General features: G+C 36.6%; 1 pseudogene; it reads right to left on the bottom strand.

Annotated features, from left to right (window-relative positions):
- Positions 1–54: 54 nt before the first annotated feature.
- On the bottom strand, positions 55–8,731 carry LOC107852577 (annotated as a pseudogene).
- Positions 8,732–27,718: the final 18,987 nt, after the last annotated feature.

The following is a 27,718-nucleotide window of genomic DNA, read 5'->3' on the forward strand; positions in this document are numbered from 1 at the left end:
TTCAACACAACTACTGGCAAAGCATGTCGTTCCCCCTCATGTGTTCTTCTTATCCTAGAACCAGGCTTCTAACAGAAAAGAAGTTTGTTCATATTTTACAGCATTGCCATATTTAAACATGCTGTATTTTTGGTGCACGCTAGTAATCTTCCCAACTGCTGCCTTTTGATAGAAATAAACCATCAATTTCGAGCATTCCCTGTCGTAGAAAATAAGGCACATAATTACACATCTTTGTCTATTCGATAAAAGGGATGTACATTTACAAGTATCTTTAAAAATAAAATATACTTACAAAATCTGATTCTTGCCGTAGCTGCTGTGCTTCTCGCAGGCTACGTTCCACTCCCTGAATACTCCAAGAGTGCACTGAGCATTAAAGACAGCTGCAGCAGCAAGCATTGATGGTGGGAATCTAAGTATTTCGTATTCAACCAGACATAGCTCGATCAAGAAGAAAGACACAAGCTCCAATTGATTTAAACAATGACAAAAAGTTGTATGAGTAGTGATTCAGATTATTGTGTTACTTCTTCATATGGCAAAGACGTTTAACCGACCTTCTTATCAAACTGAGAGACTTTAAGGAACCGCAGCATAAACACATAAGTTGTAGGTACTATCATGTTGAACTGTAAGGCATTAACCATCAACTTCTCCTGTAGATAAAAAAACGATTGAAATCATTTAGCGAGGAAGAACAAAATGGAGATACAAGTCCTGATAATGTAAGATTTTCGTCTTTAAACTAACTATTTCAAGCACTTCTTTTCTGGCATAAGCCTTGTCAGAGATCAAAATTAGATCATCCACTACAGGTACAGAAACCTCTTCATACTTGCAGGTAAGAAGCAAAGCTGTTATTCCAACAAGCTGAAGTTTTTTCCTAATCACTCACTGAACAGTCAGGAATCTATCGATGAGATTCATAGTCAAATAAAAGGTCTCCTCCATTAGTTCAAACTTGTAGTGAACCTATAAATTGTATTAGATGTTAAATGACACCTAAAATTATCACATTCTTCTTCATAAAACTCAGAAATGACATGCAATAGCAGAAAATATATGCCTCAATCAGCCAGTCAATGAGGATGCCTCTTATTCTCTCATTGATATCAAATTATTTTCCATATAATTTGGAGGGACGTAGCCAGCAATCTGCAATTGAAAATGACATTAAAAGAAAAGGATAAAAAATACACCTCCATTTCTTTCCAGATTTCCAATTAAAATTGAAACAGTAATCATCCTTGATAGAATAGCATCATAATAGAATCAACCCAAGTATACCCTCCGTATGTCTATATATCCTATGTTCTGCACCTATTATTTGACTGGTTAAAAATTACAGTCTGTGTTGAAATTAGACTAGCTTTTGTGAGTAATTTGACAATCTATTAAGCTTAATAAGATCCTATCTAAAAGAATTAGATAATCAGTTGAAAAATATGGGACTTCTGCTAACTCTACACGCCATAATCCTAATGAGCATGTACAACAACAACAACAAACCCAGTGTATTCCTACACAGTGGGATAATGAGCATGTACAAGTTGTAAATAAAAAAAAACTTCTAACAAACAAATAGGGAGAGTGGAGCTAACATCTCTACCTCAGTCTTTTTATTGTAAGCATAGATGTCATCAATGTATTCCACCACAGCGAGTTTGTTCTTTTTATCAGAACTATCTATGTCCACAACTGACCAATCTTCTGCATCTTCATCTCAATTTCCTCACCTTGAATCAAAGATTTAACACATTAATAGCAATCCACAAGAATTATATTCATAACCAAGATATATAGATTATATAAGCTTACCATCCTATCAATTTCCTCCATTGTTGCTCCAGTATGCTGCACAAATATTGGCTCGTTAGAATAACCAGTGGCCTTGTAATCTTCAGCATCGATAATAATGCAATCTTCTATTTTATTTCTAATTGGTGCCGCTGGGACTGGTGGCTTTGTTATCTGTGGAAATACAATGTTAACAGCAGCTCAGTTATAAAATAAACCAGGAGAGAATAGATACTGTACCTCAACTGTTAGTTTCTGTTGTTTGTTCGCGATTTGTGCAGCTAACTTTCTGAAATATCAGTAACCCCACATACAAATTAAACATTACTTTATCTTTAACTCCAACTTTATAAATTCTACGGCCAAACGCCTACTTAGTATCATGCAACCAAGAAATGAGCCAAACCTTGTGATCGGACGATGAATCGGAACAAGAGGGATCTTGTTAACAACATTGGCTTTGTTTCTACAATGAAATGAAAATAAAGTTAAAACAAGTAGACAAATCAATATTAAACTAAAAATCGAATGACCCCCTTTCACCTCTCTAACTATACACCAGACTCTACTAGTGAATAGAAAAGTTACAACTTTATATCAAAGTTACAAAGATAGCAGGTAGATATTAGCCAATCGAAACTACTGACCAGTATTAGTGGAAGTTAGATTTTTATCAAGGGTGTTCATCATCTACAATATATACATAAAAACAGTTTTTGACCTTATAATATGATATATGAATTTTCATTAATGCACAACCTCTAGTTAACTCTGCCCCCTACCTCTACTAATGAAGTAAATGGCAAGAATAAAGGATAAGACATCAAACTTCCATGAAAAACAAGCAAACAAACAATAAGAACCCAAACCAACAAACTTTAGCACTTCATAATAAACCCAAACAAAACTACTGATCAACATCAGCAGAAGCTGGATCTTTACCAAGACGTTCATCGTCTAAAACATACACATAAAAACAATTTTTTAAGTTTGTATCCCAAGAACCAGAATAAATATAACCATTACAAACAACCAAACAAGAAACACTGTCAGCATGCTTGACCTACTAGAAGAAAGGAAGGAACAAAACAAAAGGCAAGTCAAAAGCACATTATAAAGATAAATTAGGATAACAAGTGATAATACCGTGTCATTCAAAGGTCGGCCACAAGTTGCAAGTGAATAAAACCACTCCTTCGAATCCACAGCATAAGAGCCAAACACTAAACATTCGGGCAACACATTTTTTTCTTTAACGTATATATTTTTGGCACTTAAAATACATGAAAAATGAATACAATTAGAATATATGCGTTACCATAAGTACAAACATGACAAAATGAAAAGCTTAAAGATAGTAAACCTACCATTGCGACTTATTCAATCCACACTCGATAAACGCCCAAAAATCAATGTTCAAGCTCGAAAGATTATCAAATGCTTCAATATCACAGATGAAAGGATACTTCTGATAAAAAATGGATTGCGAAACATCCAAATCAAAATTTTCCATATATGGTACCGACGTTCTTCTTCTTACCCGCTGTACTGTTCTCTGAATCAACTGATGGTCTGTCCTCCGGATCACCAGCCGGAGATGAAGTCGGTGGAGTAGAAGGAGACATCATTGGAGTAGGGGATCTAACATCCGCAGTAGGTGCAGATGCATCAGGTGCGGGTGCTGGAGATGTCTCCGGAGCTGGTCCTGGTGCCGGAGAAGGAGCTTTTCTGAATAATTCAATACGGAGAAGTATGCTGTCGACAGTGAAAATGCAGAACGAAGTAGAGTCGATGACAGTTGATGCTACAATGCCAACCTGAATATGAAAATAAATAAAACGTGAAAATAAAGTTAAAGGAAAAAATAAGAACTGAAAATAATAAAAAATAGAATAATAAATTTAAAGGAAAAAATAAAAAGTGAAAACAGTAAAATAATAAAAGTAGAGGAAAAATTAAAAAAATAAAAAAAATAAAAAAAAAAAATTTGAGAGATAAATGAGTATGGAAAGTTTAAAAATATATATTTGAGGTGTAGAGGGACAAAATAGTACTTTTAATACATTAAAAAGTAAGGAAGGCTATTATTCAAAGCCACCCATATTTGGGGTCAAACATCTATAGCCACCCATATTTGGGGTCAAACATCTAAAACCATTCATATTTGAGTCTATGACATGTAATTTCTAGCTTTCTGAAGCTGAGTGAAAAGTAGAGCAAGAGACCAACAGTAAAAGGTATGTTTTGCTGCCTTTACTTTGGGTTGATAATTTCTAGCCCAATGCTTTTTCTGGGCCTTCATTTTAGGTCTTTAATTTGTGACTCTTAAATTTGTAGTTTTAATTTTGGGGAAATAATGCAAAATGTCTATTGGGCTAAACTTTTACACAATTTTTTTTTGTATAAATAACATAAATACCAATCCTTTTGAAAGTAATTACACCCTCTCCCACTTTTTTAATTACTTTACTCTCTCTCCTTATTAATATAAATAACATAGTCGATATATACATGACATTCTGTGTATATGTTGAGAATTTTGTAATATGTTTAGGGAGTTGAGATTTTTGTAATATTGAAAACATTATTTGTATTTTTGTATATTTTTTTTTTAACCAATAGTAGCCTTTCGGCTATTATTTCTTACCAAAAGTAGCCATTGGGATATAGAGAATTTACATAAAAAATGGCAGGTTGCATTCCTTATTGTTTCCTTCACTGTTGCATCGTTGTTACGTCATTTGGCCATTTAGCCCATTTTCTTTCCAATATTTTTTTTTAGAAAAAAACTTTTTATTTTTATTTTTTTAATTTTGTTTTGCTAATTTAAAAAGAATCATTGTTTAATTGCTTTTTTGTTACACTTTTTTAAAACCCCTTTTTTTTTTTCTAATTGTTTCACTTTTTTGTGGAAAAATGAATATTTATATTATTTTATTATTTTTTATTTGTACTTTTATTTATTAAGGTGGGAACACATGATAGTCAAATAAATATCGATATCGATAGATTACACAATTTTTTTATATAATATTGACACATGATTATACATTATTCATACAATGTCAATACATTACATACCTATTTATTTTTATACAATATCGATACACGTCTATATACTATTTATACAACATTGATATACGCTTGTACACCATTTATACAATGCAGATACATTACATAGCTATTTATACAATATCTATACATATTTATATATATATTTATACAATATTGATACATTACATATACACTACATAACTATTTGTATATCATATATACATGTTTATACACTTTTTATATAATATCGATACATGTTTATATATATTTATACAATATTGATACATTACATATACATTATATAACTATTTATACAATATTGATACATTAAATATACACTACATAACCACTTCTACATCACATAAGCATGTTTATACACCATTTATATAATATTGATACACGAGAAAAAGTTGCACAAGAAAAATTTGAAAGAAAAAAATAATAAAGTTTTTTTAATAAATAAAACCCAGCAAAAAAACAACAAAAGAAGTTTATTTAAAAAAAAAAAACAACTGCTGCAAAAAGAAAAGGAAAAAGAAAACAATGGCCTAAGAGCTATTTTTGTTGTAAACAAAAACTTGACTATTTTTGTTGTAAATTATCTATTTTTTTGAATATAATTGAAATTTCCCCTTTAATTTTGTTCTTCGGTAATTTCAAAGGCTTCATACATAACTCGGTAGGTGATAATTCTTTTTAATAAAAGAGCCACACGTATATATAACGTATCAATATTATATAAATAGTTATGTTGTATATTCTATAAATAATATACAACTATGTACATATGATGTATAATTGTGTATTAGAAATGTATATACATACACATATATTATTTATACAATATGTATATATTTTAGCAGTTCATCTTTCTCAACGAGCTGATTTTTTTTCAATTTCGATCAACTAAAATCTACTCTAAGTAGTTTCAAGTTTTATATATGAATTCTTCTTCATGTTTTGAATATTTTGATACATTATTCACTCTAAGTATTTCACTTTTGCAGTAGGTTGAACATTTATATTTGAGCTTTGAAAGATTCTTAATGTTAGATTTGAACCCCCACCCCAGTTATATGTTGCACATGCTCGACAAAAATAACTCTTAGCGTCTTCTCTATTCTAGACTCATTTTTCTTCTTTTTATGTTATACGAAAATTGGACAATTATCATATCAGAGAGAACTTTTGCAATTATATTGGTTCCATCAATTGTCTAGTAGAAGATAGCCCCAGTTAAGGCTAGACATTCGGTCGATTCAATTTGATTTAAGAAATTTGATTCGATTTTTTCTATTTTAGTTTGAAAAAATAGTAGTTGAAACTGAACTAGAATAAATTCAGTTTAAATTCAACTTTTTGGATTCAATTTTTTCGATCTAGATATCATTTGTTCTGGGTCTATAACACTAAAACAAAAAATTTCACATAACTTAAGAAAAAAACATTAACACAAACACTAGCAACAATCCAGCATGCAATAATATAGACCCAAGTGTTTTAAATTTTAATCTAAACTTCAAAATAGTAGGTAAAAATTATGAAAAATCCTTGTTGTAACATCAATGACCTTATTTGTCATTGATCAAGGCACTTCTCAATAGTGTCTTTGTAGACTTTCAATTGCATTCTTCTTCAGCCGACAATAATGAATTCAATCACAATAAATACATTTCATTATGCACACTCCTTCAATTTCCTCCACCATTTTATAGAAATCCTAAATAGATGATCGACATTTAAGCAGCATGATCAAACTTTAACAACAAAAGCAGAATTTTGAATTGAGATAACTATTTGAAGTGCATATACATATGGTCTTATTATCTCAAATTCTCAAACCCATTGATTTAAACAACAAAAGAAAAAAGTACCAAATTGTGTGGCGACGCTATATTTTTTGACTCGATTTTTTCAGTTGTGGTTTTGACAATCACCCATTGGTGATGATGGCACTGACCGTCTTATTTAGAAGTGTGAGATGAGACATAACTGATGAGTGATGAGGCTTCAGAGTGAGACTGCGATTTGCGTAATTTGAAAATTTAGGGACTAAGGTTGTTGGGTTTGGTACAAAATTGATGGGAAGGGTGTATACAATTGGACTTGATAATTGGTGGGTTGGGTGTATATTATTACTAAATATAAATGTATATTTTATTATTGTATATTAAAATTTAATTTTTTGATTAATGTAATTTAAAAAAAATAAAAACCTAATCGAATTGCCAAAAGTTTGAAAAGTAAAATGAAAATCGGTCGAAAAAATCGAATAACTAGAATCGAATTAAAAAACTTTAGTTCGATCAGTTTTTCAGTTTGAATCAAAATGTACCCATCTTTAGCCCCAATGATGATGGTTTCTGTCAATCCAAGCTCAACCTCAAATTCCACATTGAAATTATTTTTTAGAATTTTTCATGGAGAAATGCAACTCGTATAGGAAAGTGGAGAGTACCAAAATCTAAGTCTGACAAACAAAATTATAGGCCATCTAACAATAAAAATTTGATGAAGAAGTATGGTAGCGTGAAGAAGAAGAAGAAGAATAAATGTGATCAATTAAGCTACATTTGAAATAAAAAAAAGTCAAATGGCTGTATTTGGTAAAAATGATAATTGAGTTATTTTTGCTAAAGAATTTTAACCCAATAAATATTTTCTTTTTCTAATTTTTCTATCTAAATAATAACAAAGTAATTGAAAAAAGGAAAACAAAACAAGAATCACAAATGCAAAAAGAAAATTCTATAAAATTTTTATCGGACAAGGCAAAAGTTTTCTAAACTTATTTTTTGCATTGTAAATTTAGGTCATCATTAAGGGTAATTTTACTAAAAATTTAATTAAATGAAGAGTAGGGAAATAATTAAAGGTCACCAATTTAAGGAGGAAAAAAGATCATCCTGCAATAGGGGCAATTCGTTCAAAAAACTGAATCAAGATATTCCTATTTACTTCCTTCGTTAAAAAAGAATGATTTATTTTGATTGTCTCATTGATTATGACTAATATATATGTTGGGAGCATGGTAAATAAATAAGCTATTTGTTGTTTGATGACATGATTCTCCTGATAGCAAGACATATAATTTCCATATGTCATGTAATGCATTCATATATTTAGGTATTCTGATATCTATTCTCCCGCCTCTGAGACATTTTATTATATTTCATATGATGTCATATGCATATTTTTGTTAAACCATATGATTCTTGTCTGATGGCCCAAGGTCAAGATTAAGAGGTTTTGAGATACAATTGAGACACAATGTATTCTTTTATATTACATTTGAGGGACCATATCACAATCCGAGACTATCTTCTAGTCGTAACATGGTACTTAGAGTCATAAGTGATCCCAAGTTAATCCATGTCTTGTCATGATACTAAAGATGTTAAGCAACTAAGTTGTCACAACTCGAACTGGGGCTTGGTCGTGACGGGTATCTCAAATCCAACAAGGATCGGAGACCACCCTCTGCACCTAGCCAAACAGAACACAATACCCCTAACAACGGATGAATTTTGAACATATAACAAGATAGCATAAAATAAGCTTAAAGAATTTAAGATATATTTATAACCGATCACCTACCAAAAAGAACCAACCAACGCCACCACCCAAGTCCACAATAATCGACAAAGCCTTTTAACAAACTGAAATCAATAAAGTGTTGGGACATACCCCCGACTCTGACAAAGAAAATGCCAATGCTAATGTAAACTCTTTATTTCTAGTCTATGAAAGGAAATTGATGAAATGACCAAGTCTTCTAGAGAAGGGAAGCTCACCACTTCACCACCAACGACCGACGAACTGAGTCGATCCACTTAACACTACACAAAAAAAGTAGAAGTATCTCCGCTACCTGCATTGCGTGGGGATAGAACATTTTGGAGACGGTTAGTAGGTTGAGCACTAGCATGTAACTCAGGGGTAGGAGATAAAATAATGCCATGATCCACATTTTCAACATCATTCAAGGCAATACATATAATCATATACACATATAAGTATGTCATGCTAGAAAAAGGAGCAAGGCTTAGCATAAAGTAAAACTTTATCCTGGACTATGTAGCTCAACTGTCATAAACGGTCACCTCTGGGTTCAGCTCCTCTTGCTGAAAGGGCCCCAGTGCGTGTTAGCCGCATGAACTGGAGGTATCAAGGAAGACCAGGGAGTGCCCCAACCCCACGTCAGTCCAAGATACAAATATATCAATAGTGTGAACCATGAACACATGTCATCAAGACCAAACCTCACGCCGTCAAACACGAGTTTCCAGTGCAAGTCATCCAAGACCCACACCTTCACGAATTCACTACATAACTCCCATTAAACCTAATTTAAAACAAGTTTCACATAACCCATTTATTAACCAATGAACCAACCGTTAAGTCATATCCTTGCACTTGTAAGCTTATCTTTATGCCATAATAATCACATTAACTTGGGGACCTCAACCCCCTTTTATTCATTAAATCAAATCATAGCCAACATGGCTTTCGAAATCTATACTCATTGTTTAATTATTTTTGCAATACAATAACATAGGTGAGTAAGTCAAGTCAATTGACAATTTCACAATTCAAATCCAATTACACAAGTGGGTTAAGGGAACACAACTATTCAAAACCAATTCCAATTTCAAAACACCAATTTGGGGAAAACCATTGCCCTTTTGTTTATTCACCATAACCATGCACCCACAAGTTTAAAACTATTAATAATGCATAAATAATGCATAATAAATCATGCAAAAATAATTTAGGATTCAATCATGTCAAAACCCTCAACCATATCAAAACCCATATTCAAATTAATACAATTTAAGCCATGTAGAACACATGATTTTTATAAATTAAAAGTTGGGGAAGAGTAACATGCCTGAAATATCAAAATTTATAGAGAGAAATCAACCCTTGAGCCCTTACATGACCAACTTCTTGGATACCTTTAGTAGCTTGACCTTGGAGAGTTTAGAGAGAAGAAAGTGTGTTTTGATTGTGTTATGAGTGAGAAATAACCCCTGTGAGTGCTTTATAGTCGTGGGGTTCAAAGTAGAAAAAAGGAAAATTGACCAGAATGCCCTTAATAAAAAGACTAAAAAATCACTACCAGTCATTATGGGTTCCCTTATGACTCGTAGGGACACCCCACAACTTTTATCATCTAGTCGTAGGCTAGACAGTGTCCAAGATCACTAAGACTGGCTTAGCTACAAGTTGTACCATACGAATCGTACTCAGTCATTATGATTCACATGGTTCAGTCATTGTCAAAACAAAAATAATTGGGCATCACACTAGTTCGGCTACGAAAGACATCGTGAGACTCGTTTTGAGTCTTTACAACTTATTAGGAGCCACTCGTATTTAGGATAGATAACTTATCTATATACACTGGTCAGGTTATGATTGGTTCCATAAGACCCGCTACGACTTGTAAGGAGAGTCGTTGTAACGCCCCAAACTTTTTCTTAGCTAAATTTTGTCCCTAAAATATCAAACATTGGCTTTTAGAATGATTTATACTTTTTTCAGTGGAATCCCTTAGATTTTAACTTTTTATTTCATAGATGATTGAATAAGTTTTTCGTTAACATAAGATGTGTCCAAAACGGACACTCAGTAAAGGAGTATTGGTTAATTTAAGTCCTAGTCGTAAAATACCGTCACTCCTGTCCTTGGCGCATCACTAAGAGGGTGTAAATAACGATGGCTAATTTTCAGTGAGACTTCATGATGGTGGCGCATCGCGAAGTGGTCCAAATTCCCATTCATTAATTTCCAGTGAGCCAACGCAATAGTGGTGTATCGCGGTGGCCCATGAAATCGGGATCCCAATTATATTTTTATACCGGTCTTATTAAGGGTATATTGGGTATTTTTCCACACCCTTATCAGTGCAAACACGAGATTTCAACCCTAATTGAGCATATTACTCATACATTCACCAAAAATATTTAAGAACACTCTCTAGGGTTCCACATTGATAATCCAAATAAATCAAGATTCAATCGTGGGTTTTCAAAATAAATTAAAGATTTGGAATCCCCAAGCTGTGGGAATTAAGAAACATTCTTTAAATTTCTAGATAGAGGTACGTGGGGTTTATCCTTAAAAACCTACATAGGCTTAAAACCATTAGAGCATGATTTTTAGATTTTATGCATGAATTTCAAAGGGGTTTTAGAATCTATGTTCTAAATTACGTACTCCGATTGACTATTGTTTTGACCTTGTGGTCCTATCCCCTAAATTGATTTACATGTATATGTATGGAATTTGAGATTTAAGATCGTTGAGAGCATAAATTATGAACTCCCTCTCGTGTATTGAATTAAAGATTATGGTTTTGTGATTTGAAAGATGTTTTTACAATATTATAGCATTTGAGCATGATTTGAAATTATTGAGAGGGTGTTTCTTGATATAAATGTGTTCTTGTATTTAAGAGAAAGAATTGCATGTGAATTGAGAACTTTGACATGACCACTTTGTACAGTACTACTGAAATGCTTGACAAAGATGAGTTCCTTGGATATATTTACATGAGGTTTGAGAAAGAGTTTCTTTGAATTGAATTATTGAAATGGCTGTCCCAAAACTTGTGTTTTAAAAACAGAGATTTACGATAGACTAATAATGACTCAGAGATGTGACTTGCAAGTCAATAGTATGACGATACCATATGTATTTATGCCATAACAGATTATATTTTTAGAGCATGTTTTCAAAGACTGTATGTTTTGATAGAGTTTTAAAAAGGGGCTTAAAAAGGGTTAGGTGGTTACCCGAAGAAGGCGCAAGTTCAAGCAACTTTTAGCCTGAAACCGTATTTACCGATACGGGTAGATTATTAATGTACGCTGGAGATGGCCGTGTGGTTTAGTAGATTCAGAGACTCTGACCCTTGTGGCACACTTGGGTTGGGGGCTTCGCTGCCGAGTTAATGGTAGTTTTCATATAGCCCATGGAATTTTTCAGAGTTATAGGGTATACCACCTAGCGCAGAAGTAACACAGATTTCTCAGAGTTGAGATGATTTTTACAGAGTCTTTAAAATGCCCATGTGAATTCTTACTATATGATATACTTATGAACTATTTTAATTTGCTCTCATATATGTTGAATAATAAATGATTATTTTGGATATGCTCTGCATATCAGTACATCTATATTGACCCCCTCTCCCCCTACATCTCAAGTTCTGAGACTCAGTCTAGGGGTCCAAATAAGTAGTAGATAATTCAGAAAGCTGATCAGATTATACAATGGTGAGCCTTCTCTATTCCAGAAGGCCTGTCTTTTCAGATTATGTCACTTATTTCAGTTTTGGTCTACTGGGGGTCTTGTCCCAGTTTTAGACAGTTATCAGATTTTTATGTAGTAGAGATTTCACAGATTGAGTCAGATGTTATTTAGATATAGTTGATTTACAGTTTCTATACTTGTGTTGAATTCAGAATTAACCATGTTTCCGTAGCAGATTATGTTTCCTCATCTTCTTTTATTATATGAATGTTATGCATAATTACCAGATACATAAGGGTATTCTGGGCCTTTATGGTTTGGGATGTTCGTCACGACCAGGCCCCCGTTTGGGTTGTGACAAATTTGGTATCAGAGCACGGCTCATGGTCCCAGGGTATCTGCAAAATTGCATTGGGTAGAGTCTTGTTTATGGGTGTGTAGCGCGCCACACTTATAAGAAGAAGGCTACAAGACATTTAAGAATGTTTCTTTTCTTTGTGATTTAGTTAGTGCTTCAGAGTCTAATCTGTACCCTAATCAATGATCTCTTACTTTTCAGAAAACCAGCGATGCCTCCCCGTCGCACCAACGTTAATGCTCAGGATGATGAAGTCTATCCCACCAATGGGATGCAGACCCGTAATAGAGCTTATACTCCAGAACCTGTTCTTACTCCGGGAGTACCTTCTGTACCGACCAGTCCTCCCAGAGCTCCCCGAACGGGGTCCAATCGTACTCAGCCTCGTGAAGGAGAGGTTTCTAATTCTGAATTCAGATAGTCTATTCACATGATGGTACATCTGGTAGCCACACAGACTCAGAGGTCGGAGGATACTGGGTCTGTATCTGTTACTTCTGAAGTTACTAGAGTGGGCTAGTTCATGAGAATGAACCCGCCCAAGTTCTCTGGTCTAAGGTAGAAGAGGACCCACAGGAGTTCGTAGACAAAATGGAGAAGATTTCAAAGTAATACATATTGATCAGGTGGAGGGTGTTGAGCTAGTAGCATACTAGCTAAAGGATGTAGCGAACTAATGGTACAACGAGTGGGAAGATGCGAAGGGTGACAGTGCTGAGCCCACAGTTTGGGATGAGTTTGTGGAAGCTTTTCTTGACCGATTCTTTCATCTGGAGCCGAGGGAAGCTAAAGTAGAGGAGTTCATGAACCTTAAGCTGGGTAAGATGTGTGTTCAGGAGTATACTGTAAAGTTTAACCAGCTGGCCCGTTATGCTTCTGAGATGACGAGTAGTATGAGGGCCCAAATGAGGAAGTTTGCTTTCGGCCTTTTAGATGATCTGGTGCATGAGTGTCAGGGAGCTATGCTGAACAGGGATATGGACTTTGCTAGACTGTCCGTCCATATACAGCAAGTTGAGGAGAAGAAGAAGAAGATAGCCAAATCTAGGGAAAAGGACAGGCAGGCAAAGAGAGCCATAGTGACAGACCAGAGTCATAGTCAACAGTAGAGCGGTAATTGGGGCAGAAAATGGCAAAAGAAAAAGAATTGGGGTAATGCACAGTCGGCGGCTAGTGCTCTTGTGTCCAGACCCACAGTTGAGTAGCGCACCCAAAATTTTTAGTCTAGTTAGGGGTCGAGGATGCAGGGTACGCAGTCGCAAGGAAGTGTAGCCCATACCTCTTGGTCCTATCCACGCTGTGGGAGATGTGAGAGGAATCATCCAGGGAGATGTCAATTTGGCGCTTTGGTGTGTTATTCATGCGGCCAACCAGACTATATCTAGAGAGACTGTCTGGCAACAAAGAGTAATGTTGGAGGAGCCAAGTCACAGGCGAATTCATCTGGACCACCACCTCAGAAGGGTGCCACTTCAGCTGCCGAAAACGGTTGGAACTAGTTGTATGCTTTGACTAACCACCAAGAGGCAGAGGCCTCACCAGATGTAGTCACCGGTATATTGCAAATCTTTTCTCATGATGTGTATGTATTACTTAATCCTGGGTCTACCTTGTCTTATGTGATCTTATACATAGCTGTTGGTTTTAGGTTTGAGCCCGATGTGATTGCTGAACCTTTTTTAGTTTCCACCCTGGTGGGAGATTCTGTTATGGCTAGGAAGGTGTATAGAAATTGTGTTGTGTCTATTTTCAATCGGGATACTGAGGCAGATCTCATAGAACTTGATATGGTTGATTTTGATACCATCTTAGGGATGCACTGGCTCCATTCTTGCTATGCCACCTTGAATTGTAGAACCCGAAGAGTCATCTTTTCTTTTTCAAATAAGTTTGTGATAGAATGGGAGGGACATTTTCTAGCACCTAAAGGGCATTTCATATCTTATCTTAGGGCCCATAAACTTATTTCCTAAGGTTGCTCATATCATCTTATTTAGGTTAAAGATTCTAGTGCCAAAAGTCTCCCTCTTCAGTCTATCCTAATAATGAACAAATTCCTAAAAGTCTTTCCAGATGATCTCCCAGGAATCCACCTGATAGGGAGATATATTTTGGTATTGATTTATTGCCAAATACCCGTCCTATTCATATTCCACCATATAGGATGGCTCTTGCAGATCTAAAAGAGTTGAAAGAACAGCTAGCAGATCTTTTAGATAAAGGTTTTATCCGCCCCAGTGTGTCTCCCTGGGGTGCACCTATACTTTTCGTGTGAAAGAAAGATGGTTTTCTTCATATGCGCATAGATTACGGCCAGTTGAATAAGGTCACAATTAAAAATAAATATACCCTTCCTAGGATTGATGATCTTTTTGATCAACTTCAGGGTGCTAAATGTTTTTCAAAGATAGACCTTCGTTCAGGATATCAACAATTGAAAGTTAGAGAGTCTGATATTCCCGAAACAACTTTCTGAACTCGATATGACCATTATGAATTCTTAGTCATGTCCTTCGGGTTGACTAATGCCCCTGCAGCTTTCATGGATCTAATAAATTGGGTTTTCCGTTAGTTTCTGGATCTGTTTGTCATTGTATTCATTAATGACATTTTGGTATATTCTAAGAGCGAAGAGGACCATGCCAATCACCTTCGAATCATCCTTCAAACCCTTAAAGATCATAGGTTATATGCAAAATTTTTCAAGTGTGAATTTTGGTTGAATGCTATTGCGTTCTTGGGGCATATTGTGTCTAGTGAGGGGATTAAGGTTGATCCCCAAAAGATTGAGGTAGTGAGAAAATGGCCCAAACCCACGACTCAAACCAATATTTGAAGCTTCTTGGGTTTGGTGAGTTATTACAGAAGATTCATCGAGAGTTTTTCTTCCATAGCTGTACCACTTACTAAGTTGACTCAGAAAAAGGTGAAGTTTTTATGGTCTGACTCTTGTGAGAAAAGTTTTGAGAAGTTGAAAGACAAGTTGACTACTGCTCCTATTCTGACTCTTTCGGAGAGTACAAAAGGTTTTATTGTATGCTGTGATGTATCTCGAGTGGGACTTGGGTGTGTTCTTATGCAACACGATAAGGTAGTGGCTTGTGCATCTAAGCAGTTGAAGGTGCATGAGCGGAACTACCCTACTCATGACTTGGAGTTAGCAGCTGCGATTTTTGCACTTAAGATCTGGCAGTACTATTTGTATGGGGTACACATTGATATATTTACCGACCACAAGAGTTTACAGTATGTTTTCACATAGAAAGAATTGAATCTCAGGCAGAGGCGGTGGTTAGACCTTTTAAAAGATTATGACATGAGCCTGCACTCTTATTCGGCAAGGTGAATGTGGTAGCCAATGCCCTTAGCAAGTTATCTATGGCAGTCTTTCTCATGTGGGGAAAGAAAAGAGGGAGATGGTGAAGGATATTCACCAACTTTCAAATCTTAGAATACGACTATTGGATTCTGAGGATGGAGGAGTGGTTGTTCATGAGATAGCTAAATTTTCCCTTTGTGCAGAAGTTAAAGAGAAGCAGGTTGAAGATCCCATCTTGATGCAGATAAAAAACGATGTGGGTCAACAAAATGTATTGTCTTTTAAAATTGGCGGTGATGATGTTTTGAGATACTAGGGTAGATTGTGTGTGCTAAATATAGATGGTCTAAGAAAGAGAATCCTTGACGAAGCTCACACATCGAGGTATGTTGTTCACCCTGGCTCTACTAAGATGTATCAGGATTTGAAAACCATTTATTAGTGGAATAATATGAAGCGTGATGTGGCTAACTATGTTGTCAAGTGTTTGAATTGTCAATAACTTAAAATGGAACATTTGAGGCCAAGTAGTTCTTCTCAAGAGATAGATTTGCCTTTGTGGAAGTGGGAGATGATTAATATGGACTTCATTACCGGACTTCCGAGGTCCCGAAACCAGTATGATTCCATTTGGGTGATTGTAGATAGGTTGACCAAGTCAGCTCACTTTCTACCTATCAGGACAAATTATTGGGGAAAGAATTATGCCAAGCCGTTCATTGTAGAAATAGTTCATTTGCATAGGGCACCTGTGTCCATCATATCTGATAGAGAGGTGCACAGTTTTCTTCATAGTTTTAGAGATCGTTTAAAAAGGGTTTGGTACCTAAGTGAATCTGAGCACGGATTTCCACCCTCAGACAGATGGGCAAGCTGAGCGCACTATCCAGACCCTTGATGATATGTTGAGGGCCTGCGTGATTGATTTTAAAGGTAGTTGGGTAGAGCATTTGCCATTGATAGAGTTCACATATAATAATAGTTTCCATTCCAATATTAAGAAGACACCTTTTGAGGCATTGTATGGGAGAAGATGTAGGTCCTCGATACAATAGTATGAAGTAGGTGAGATGCAGATATTTGGACCTGATCTTATTCATTAGGTAATAGAGGATGTGAAGGTCATTATAGAACGACTTAAGACAGTTCAGAGTCATCAGAAGTCCTACGCCGATGTTAGGAGAAGAGATCTAGAGTTTGAGTTTGGCGATTGGGTATTTCTTAAGGTTTCTCCCATGAAGAGAGTCATGCGATTCAGGAAGAAACTGAGTCCTTGCTATATAGTACCATATCAGATTGTGAGAAGGATATGTGGAGTTGCGTATGAGTTAGAATTGCCAGCTAGTTTGGGTTTGGTTAATCCAGTATTTCATATATCTATATTGAAGAAGTGTATTGGAGACCATTTTTTAGTATTTCCTGTCGAAGAAATCAAAGTGACAGACTCCTTATCCTATGAAGAACAACCTGTAGAGATTTTGGATCGCCAAGTTAAAATATTGAGGAACAAAGAGATAGCCTCAGTTAAAGTGTTGTGGAGAAACCAGAAAATTGAAGAAGCGACTTGGGAATCAGAAGTTGACATGAGAGCTAGATACCCAAACCTTTTTGATCCAATCGATGATGAAATGGAAGGTACAATCCTTAAATTATTCATTCTATGCCTTAGTATGCTTGAAATTATACTTGTCTGTATCCCGCGTCAACATTCGGAGACGAATGTTTCCAAAGGGGAGATATTGTGATGCCCCGAAGTTTTTCTTAGCTAGATTTTGCTCCTAAAATATCAAGCATTGGCTTCTAGAATGATTTATACTTTTTTCTGGTAGAATCCCTTAGATTTTAATTTTTCATTTCGTAGATGATTGAATAAGTTTTCCGTCCACATAAGATGCGTCCAAAATGGACACTCGGTGAAGGAGTTATGGTTAATTTAAGTCCTAGTCGTTAAACACCGTCATTCCTATCCTTGGCGCGTTGCATAGAGGGTGTAAATAACAATGGTCAATTTCTAGTGGGACTCCGCGATGGTGGCGCGTTACAGAGTGGGCCAAATTCCTATTCGTCAATTTTTAGTGAGCCACCGCGATAATGGCGCATCGCGGTGACCCATGAAATCAGGATCCCATTTATATTTTAACCGGTCTCATTAAGGATATATTGGGTATTTTCCCACACCCTTATCAGTCCAAATACGAGATTTCAACCCCAATTGAGAATATTACTCATACATTGACCATAAATATTCAAGAACACTCTCTAGGGTTCCATATTGATAATCCAAATAAAATAAGATTCAACCATGGGTTTTCAAAAGAAATTGACGATTTGGAATCCCCAAGCCGTGGGCATCAAGAAGCATCCTTTAAATTTCTAGATAGAGGTACGTGGGGTTTATCCTAAAAAAACTACATGGGTTTAAAACCATTAGAGAATGATTTTTTGATTTTTATGCATGAATTTCAAAAGGATTTATGAATCTATGTTCTAAATTATGTACTCCAAATGTTTTAATGTTACTATTGTTTTGACCTTGTGGTCATATCCCTTAAATTGATTTACATGCATATATATATATATGTGTGGAATTTGAGATTTAAGATCGTTGAGAGCATAAATTATGAACTCCCTCTCGTGTATTGAATTAAAGATTATGGTTTTGTGATTTGAAAGATGTTTTCACAATATTATAGCATTTGAGCATGATTTGAAATTGTTGAGAGGCTATTTCTTGATATAAATTTGTTCTTGTGTTTAAGAGAAAGAATTGCATGTGAATTGAGAACTTTGACATGACCACTTTGTACTGTACTACTGAAATGCTTGACAAAGATAAGTTCCTTGCATGTGTTTACATGAGGTTTGAGAAAGAGTTTCTTTGAATTGAATTATTGAAATGGTGGTCCCAAAACTTATGTTTTGAAAACAGAGATTTACGATAGACTAATAATGGCTCAGAGATGTGACTTGCAAGTCTATGGTATGACGATACCATATGTATTTACGCCATAACAGATTATGTTTTTAGAGCATGTTTTCAAAGACTGTATGTTTTGATAGAGTCCTAAAAATGGGCTTAAAGAGGGTTAGGTGGTTACTCGAAGAAGGCGCGAGTTCAAGCAACTCTTATCCTGAAATCGTATTCACCGATACAGGTAGATTATTATTGTACGCTGGCGACGGCCGTGTGGCGTAGTAGATTCAGAGACTCCGACCCTTGCGGCACACTTGGGTTGGGGGCTTCGCTGCCGGTTTAATGGCAGTTTCCAAATAGCCCATGGAATTTTTCAGAGTTGTAGGGTATACCACCTAGCGCAGAAGTAACACAGATTTTTTAGAGTTGAGATGATTTTTACAGAGTCTTTAAAATGCCCATGTGAATTCTTACTATATGATATACTTATGAACTGTTTTAAATTGCTCTCATATATGTTGAATAATAAATGATTATTTTGGATATGCTCTACGTACCAGTACATCTGTATTGACCCTTCCTCCCCTACCTCTTAGGTTCTGAGACTCAGTTAGGGGTCCAGATAAGTAGTAGATAATTCAGATAGCTGATCAGATTGTGCAGTGGTGAGCCTTCTCTATTCCGGAAGGCCTGTCTTTTCACATTATGTCAGTTATTTCAATTTTGGTCTACTGGGGGCCTTGTCCCAGTTTCAGACAATTAAGATTTTTATTTAGCAGAGATTTCACAGACTGAGTCAGATGTTATTTAGAGGTAGTTGATTTACAGTTTCCATACTTCTGTTGAATTCAGAGTTGACCATGTTCCTGTAGCAGATTATGTTTCCGCATCTTCTTTTATTATATGAATGTTGTGCATGGTAACGCTCAAATTTCACTCCTGAATGGGTGTAAGCGACCGTTATCAATATAAAACTCAACTAGGTTAGGGTCGAATCCCACAGGGAATAGGGTGTGAACGTCAATTTGTTTACGAAATAATTTACTAGTAATTTATTATTTCCGAAAGATGGGGGTTTAAAGTTCACAATGAATCAATCTTCACTTTCTAAATTATAGTGTTGTTATCAATATAAATGGGAAACTAGAGTTATGATAACCAAAGGTTTCGGGTATGGACAGATACTAGGTAATGGTAGAGACCCTCGGAATGAGTAGAACAATAGAATATCCCTGACTATGATACTATCTGACTTATCGCTCGACCTCACCAGACAATTTACTATCTAATTCTCTCAAACTTAGATAATTTATCTATATCCAAACGGATGTTATCTCAGGTAGATTAATTCAGTTATGACATTAATCATTAAACAGAAGGTTGGTAGCTTCCGAGTCCCTGTTGATAATTCCCGTCCTCTAGTCTATTTCTCCTTTAGAAGCAAATAAAACCTAAGGCATAATCTAATGTTTGCAACCACTATATTTCAGTTAAAACCACAGAATTTCATGATGTTCTACTACTCCTTGAATCCGTTAAACACCTAGTATCATATCAAACCTTAATCCTTGGATCCCATAACCCCGACCAATGGAATTAGCCGCTCATGATTTGATGAAAGAAATCACAAGTTGAATTCATAATGATAATAATCAACTTACGTATAGATGGAAAACAACAAGCAATTTCTTTAATTAAATCCCAAGTTAGAAACCCAAGAATAGTTGATAAGAAAAAAAACTAAGAATAATTGGCGAAAGAGAACAATGTACGTGTTTCTCTCTCCAAAGTTCTTGTTCTGAGTAGTGAAAACTTTTTTTTTTAAAACCCTCAAAATTGCTATTTATACTAAATCCTAATTAAGGTAATAAAATAACAAAATCACAACTGGGCTCAGATTTAGGTGATGACATATTGGTGTTGATCGTCAGGCTTCTGACAACGTCTCAGATATGTCATCAAAAGTCACGCCTTCTTAACCTGTTCTGCCTCACTCTAACGATGTTCTTCGACAGCTTACCAGAGAAGTGACGGCGTGTAGCAAATGTTGTCAGACCTTCAGCTTATTTCACCATGTTCTGTCCCACTTGACGGTATCTTCTGACGGCTTACCACACTTGTGACGACATATTAAGAATGTCGTCACCTTCATCCAACAACTCTTCTTCACTATTTTTCCTGACGCCTTTTTCTGGTAGCTTACCACATCTTTGACGGCTTGTAAGAAATGCCGTTAGACTCATATCAGCTAGCTTGTACCAGATTTTACTTATTTTGTTCATCTTTCCTATGTTTTCCTCCCATCCTTGCTACAACTATAATATCAGAAGAAAACGATTAAAAACAACCAAAAGTTGCTTAAGACTTTGCAATTATTTAGAGTTAAAAGCCTCAAATGTGTTAGCATCTGCTCACATATCAACACCCTCAACTTAAAACAATTGCTTGTCCTCAAGAAACCAAAACACAACTAAGAGAATACAAAATACAATCCACAGCCAGTCACTCGACTTTGCTCAAAAACACATGTATCCTCTCCAAGGTCAATCAACTTAAAAATCAGTTGTGCCAAATTTTTGAAAATAACCGTGCAACTCATAAGAATCAAGGTATGGTATCCATTCGGCAACGACACTCCTACATGCATCTATATCACATTCACCAAAATAAGTCAACAACTGGTAGTATACCTATTGTGCCCTCCTAGAAAAGAAATTTTGCTTTTCTCTCATTATCAGCAATCAAGGTATAATCATGGGGATAATCACAAAGGCTCTCGCACTCAGAATGAAGTTCAACCAGTGTATGCCAAATACTACATGCTTGCCCTTATCGTCATTACGGAGGTGTCTGGACAGGTAAGCTAGGATCATTATAGGACTTTCTCAGGCTTGTAATGTATTATAGGGGCTGGTATGGTAATAAACAACATTTAGAGTGACTAACATCCTTGGAACTACTTTATCTTGTGGGGTCTACTTATTAACCTCGTTTTCATTTTTCTTTTCTCTTGATCGTAAAACAGGGTGTGGTCTTTCTTTTTATTCAAACAATTTTCATTTTATTGCTCTTTTTCACCAACACCCAACTATCAATTTCTTTTTCAGATTTTTTTTTCTTTTCTTTTTATTTTACCCTTCTTCATACCCAGTTTATCTCACGCATCTCTATAGTAGCCACCCTCAACTTAGGCTGTTTGCCTAAGTCAAGTTGCACAGTATCCAAGGAAGACCAGGGCTAAAACAGGTTTATTATGATTTTAAAAGGGAAGGTGATGGGTTTCATAGAAAGAAAATGGTCAATTTAGGCGAAAACAGGGACCAAGGGGTATAATGTATTACAGGTAAGGTCATTTAGGCTAAAAGTGACTGAAATTCAAAAATGGCCTATGATCCTTTCCTAACTCCTATCCTTCAACTACGGTAAGATGAACCAGGCAAGTTCTAGATTAGGAAATACAAAGGGAACACAGTAAAACCTCACACACACTTGGCACATAAGCATATTACCAGCTATTACTCATCCAGTTCATGCAAATGTTTGGTAGTGATTGTCAAGTTACTAGAACTAATTCCACAACAAGATTCACACATGGTCACAATTTAATGTAGTTCACACAGTCATGCAATCAAACCAATGGAGAGGTGCTAAAAAATTCATCAAACATGCAGACTGCTTCAAGTATAAGTACTTCTTCTAGTTACTAACACAGTTGGTACAACAACAATTCACCCCCACACCCTCAACTTAAAATAAAAAAAATGAAACTAAGGGTTAGGTTATACCTAGAGTGGGTTATTATCAGGACTCATAGGTTGCCTCCCATGCAACGCTTGATTTAACATCGCGGCATGATACAGGTGGCTCGATTACCTCAGACTTCATCGAGAGAAATAATGGTGACATTTTTCACTGATTCTTCTGGTCCAATGTAAAGCTTTACCCATTGCCCATTTACCTTGAAGGTACTTCCATCTTCATTTTCAAGCTCCACTACTCCAGAGGAGTGGACTTGGCTTACCTTAAAAGGGCCTGACCACTTAGATTTCAGCTTTCCTGGAAATAATTTAAGTCTGGAATTAAACAAAAGTACCAAGTCCCCTCTTTTGAACTCTGATTTCTCTATCTTACATTCATGGTACTTTTTCATTTTTTCTTTATACAAATCTGTATGTTCGTATGTCCTAAGACGGAATTCATCCATCTCAAGTTGCCCTAATCTCATTTCTACCGCCTCCTACCAGTTCAGATTCAACTTCTTGAGTGCCCATAAGTCCTTGTGCTCTAGCTCTATTAGTAAATGACATGCTTTTACATAGACCAGTTGAAATGGTGATATTCCAATAGGTGTCTTGAAAGCAGTTTGGTATGCCCACAAGGCATCATCAAGTTTTCGTGACCAGTCTTTTTGGCTAGCATTCACTGTCTTGGATAGGATGGCCCGATACCTCTACTTTCCCACTGGTTTGCGGGTGATATGGAGTAGCCACTCTATGGTGTTTTACACCATACTTCGCCAGAGCTGCTCGAAATAGTTTGTTGCAAAAGTGAGATCCTCCATCACTTATGTCAGTACGTGGTACTCCGAAGCAAGAGAAGATGTTCTTCTTGAGAAATGCAATGACTCTTTCCCTCATTGTCAGCCAATGTGACAGCTTCAACCCACTTGGACACATAATCAACAGCAACCAGAATATACTTCTTCCCGTAAGAACTTACAAACGAACCCATAAAGTCAATACCCCATACATCAAATAACTCCACTTCAAGCATCTTGGTCAAGGGCATTTTGTGCCGTTTAGATATCGATCCCTGTCTTTGACACTGATCACATTCTTGCACAAACTTATAGGCATCTTTAAATAATGTTGGCCAATAATAGCCACTCTACAACACCTTCCTGGCTATTCGGTCACCTGTATGGTGACCCCCAATTGGGGAAGCGTGACATGCCTCCAGTATACATCATATATCTACTTCAGGCATGCATCTCCGTATGATATTATCTGCACATCACCTGAAAAGATAAGGCTCATCCCAAAAATAATGTGTTACATCATGCAAAAATTTCTTCCTTTGGTGGAATGAAAGGTATTCTGGGAAGAGCTCACTCACAACATAATTTGCATAATCAGCGTACCAAGGCAATGTTTCCATAGCTGTTGCCAGGATCTCCTCATCTGGAAACACATCATTTATCTTTGTTTCATTACTAACTTCCTATCCACCTTCCATTCTAGATAGATGATCTGCAACCTGGTTTTTACAGCCTTTTCTAATTTTGACTTCAAAATCAAACTCTTGCAGTAGCAACACCTATCTAATAAGCCTCGGTTTAGCATCCTTCTTGGCCATCAAGTACCGCAAGGTAGCATGGTCTGTATGGACTACCGCTTTAGTTCCAAGCAGATAAGACCTAAATTTCTCGAAAGTATACACCACAGCTAGAAATTCTTGTTCGGTTACTGTGTAATTTTTTTGTGCGCCATTCAGTGCTTTGCTTGCATAATATATCGGGTGAAATAATTTATCCCTCCTTTTCCCCAATACAGCTCCTAGCGCAACACCACTTACATCACACATTATTTCAAATGGTTTGGCCCAGTCAGGTGCAATAACAATGAGGGCCTCCACCAGCTTCTTTTTAAGGCATTCAAATTCCTTCAAGCACTTATCATCGAAGAGAAATTTAACTTTCTTCTCCAACAACTTGCACAGTGTACTTACAACTTTTGAGAAGTCTTTTATGAATCTCCGATAGAATCCTACATGACCAAGAAAACTATGCACTCCCTTTACTGAAATGGGGGGCGATAATTTCTCAATAACTTCAACCTTTGCTCGATCAACTTCAATCCCTTTTTTAGAAATTTTGTGGCCCAACACAATACCCTTCTTTACCATAAAATGAAATTTTCCCCAGTAAAGCACTAGATTAAATCCAACACATCTTTTCAAGGCCACATTCAGATTCTCCAGACACATTTTGAATGAATCACCTACTACTGTGAAATCATCCATGAATACCTCTATGGTGTCTTCTACCATGTCAGAGAATATAGACATCATGCACTGTTGAAAAGTGACAACTGGATTGCATAGCCCAAATGTCATCCTCTTAAATGCAAATGTGCCATATGGGCATGTGAACATCATCTTCTCTTGATCTTCCAGAGCAATGCAGATTTGGTTATACCCAGAATAACCATCTAGGAAGCAATACCACCCCCTGCCAGTGAATCGATCAAGTATCTAGTCTATGAAAGGCATTGGGAAATGGTTCTTCAGCATCCAAGAGTTCAACTTACGATAGTCCATGTAGACTCTCCACCCGGTCACTGGCCTAAGTGGAATCAGCTCATTTTTCTCATTAGCAACCACTGTCATACCACCTTTATTGGGCACACATTGAACCAGGCTCGCCCACTTACTGTCAGAAATAGGGTAAACTACTCTTGCATCCAACCACTTAATAATCTTCTTTTTAACCACTTCTTTCATTGGTGGGCTAAGACGATGTTGATGCTCAATGGTAGGAGTACAGTCTTATTCTAGTTGGATTTTATATGTACAGATGCTAGGAGGAATGCCAATAATGTCTGCGATGGTCCATCCGATTGCTCTCTTGTGCTTCTGAAGTACTGAAATAAGTGCAGTTACCTGTCGTTCTTCTAAATCAGCTACAATAATAACAGGTAACTTGTTCTCTTTTCTAAGAAATACATATCGTAAGTGACCAGGTAGCTCCTTCAATTCCAACGCCGGAGGTTCTTCAATGGATGGCTTGGCTGGTGGTGTTAGTCGATTAGCCAGATCAAGGTCGAGCTTTATAGGAGCATAAAAATATGAGCCTAGGCTGGTCAGGGCACAAGCTGTCTCTTCATACTCCTCAATGCCTTCAATTTCATAGTTCATCACAACTGTTGCTAAGGGCTTGATAATAAGCTGTTCAATTTTGAGCAGATTCTGTTCATCCTCAAAGTACATATCAAATACTGAGATCATACTTATTTCCTCATGCTGTTTCATTGATTTGCCCACATTAAACCATACCTCTTCATCTTTCACCCTGAGTAAGAGCTCATTCGCTCTCAAATCGATCAATACACTTCTGGTTGTGAAGAAAGGTCGACCAAGGATTATGGGCACCTCGAAGTCCACCTCGCAGTCCAGAATAATAAAGTCTACAGGGAATATGAAATTAGAGACCTTGACAAGCACATCATACAAAATGCCAACAGGTCGCTTTACTGATTTGTCGACCATTACCAGCCTCATGTTGGTTGGTGTAGGATTTCCCAGACCCAACTTTTTATAAATAGTCAATGGCGTCAGGTTAACACTTGCTCCTAGATTACACAGTGCTTTGGTGAATTCTATAGTTCCAATTGTGCAGGGAATAGTGACTGCACCTGGATCCGACTTCTATTATGTCAAGGTCCCTGTGGAAATAGCACTATAATGGTGGAGGTCTGATTCCAGTTCACAACTTACTGCTCATTTCTTGGTCACAAGATCTTTTAGAAATTTTGCATACCTTGGAATTTGCTCAAGGGCCTCGATCAAAGGCATATTTATAGTCAATTGCTTGAGCATTGCCAGGAACATGCCAAACTTTGCATCATCTGCCTTCTTTATCAGCCGTTGAGAAAAGGGAGGTGGTGGCCGTGGCATGGGTTTCAACACCACTTCCTTCTCTTTCTCCTTATCTGACAAGTCAATAGAACTATTTGGTTTCTCCAACTCCCCTGGATGTTGTTTTGCTAGTTCATCTGCAAGTGATTGCTTGACATGAATGGTCAGTCTTCTGATCCTGAGTTGCTTAAACAAGTGAAGTATCACTTATTCCCTGGTTTAGTGCTGAGGATAGTTGGCTCATCTATTGCTCTAACTGCTGGATAGAAGTTGAATGTGAAATAACCAACTGACTCTAGTGGAAAATTCACTCCTTATACTGGCTACGCCTGCATTAGTAGCCTCTACTCCCTTCAATAGTTCTTTCATCATATCTTCCATCGAACACTTTCCCGTACTAGTTGTAACAGCTTCTTAGTGTCCTGCAGGAACATACAACCCATTTCTACCATTGATGCATCTCCCTTTTTCTTGCTCCCTGTCTTTATGATTAGGATTGTCATTCCCATTTCGACCTTGATCCCTTGGCTATTGCCTCAGAAACCCACCTGATTAATAAAATGGTTGACTTCTTCATCAGTATCCATATCATCACAGTCCCAAGTCATTATAGCTTTCACCTGTTCCGTCCTTCCTGACATTAAGTGCTTAGTGAGCAGGTCTATTTGAGTCCTTAGATGGGCTATGTCTTGATTATTTTCCTCATTCCTTTTTCGCTGTTCCTCCTTTATTCCAACAGATACAGTTAGACTTTTCACCACAGAATCACTGGTGTACCCAGCCGTATTTAATTTGGTCATCCTATTCAGCATAATAGAAACATATTGAAACGCAAGAGTAACGAATGATACTCTAGCAGCGTTGTCTACCATTGTCCTTGTCACAGAGTTAAAAGCTCTGTACAGAGTCTCCATCAGATGTATGTCCATCATGTTATGATTTGAACATTATGCCAGCTTCTTCTTGAACCTCTCCCAAGTTTCATGCAAAGCCTCATTTGGGAGTCGCCTAAAATTGTTGATCTCATCCCTCAACTATATCCTCCTGGATGATGGAAAGAATCTTTCTAGGAAAGCTCCTCTCAACTGCCTCCAGTTGGTTATAGAATCAGGCATCAACTTATTTAGCCATAATGTTGCCTCGCCGAACAGAAACAATGAAACAACCTCAATCGGATAGCGCTCTGGCTTACCCCCGGGTTATCAAAGGATTTGCAAATGGTGACAAAATTCACCAGATGCAGATTGGGGTCATCTTCAGGAAGGCCTCCAAATAACCTTTTCATATTTAAAAACTGGATCATTGTGCTTGTAATATTGAACTTTGCTCCAGGTGCCAACGGTGGTGGAATGATCGCACCTGTTGCACCTGCTCCATC

This window comes from Capsicum annuum, chromosome 7 (genome assembly GCF_002878395.1).
Source record: "Capsicum annuum cultivar UCD-10X-F1 chromosome 7, UCD10Xv1.1, whole genome shotgun sequence".
NCBI classification, from domain to species: Eukaryota; Viridiplantae; Streptophyta; class Magnoliopsida; order Solanales; family Solanaceae; genus Capsicum; species Capsicum annuum.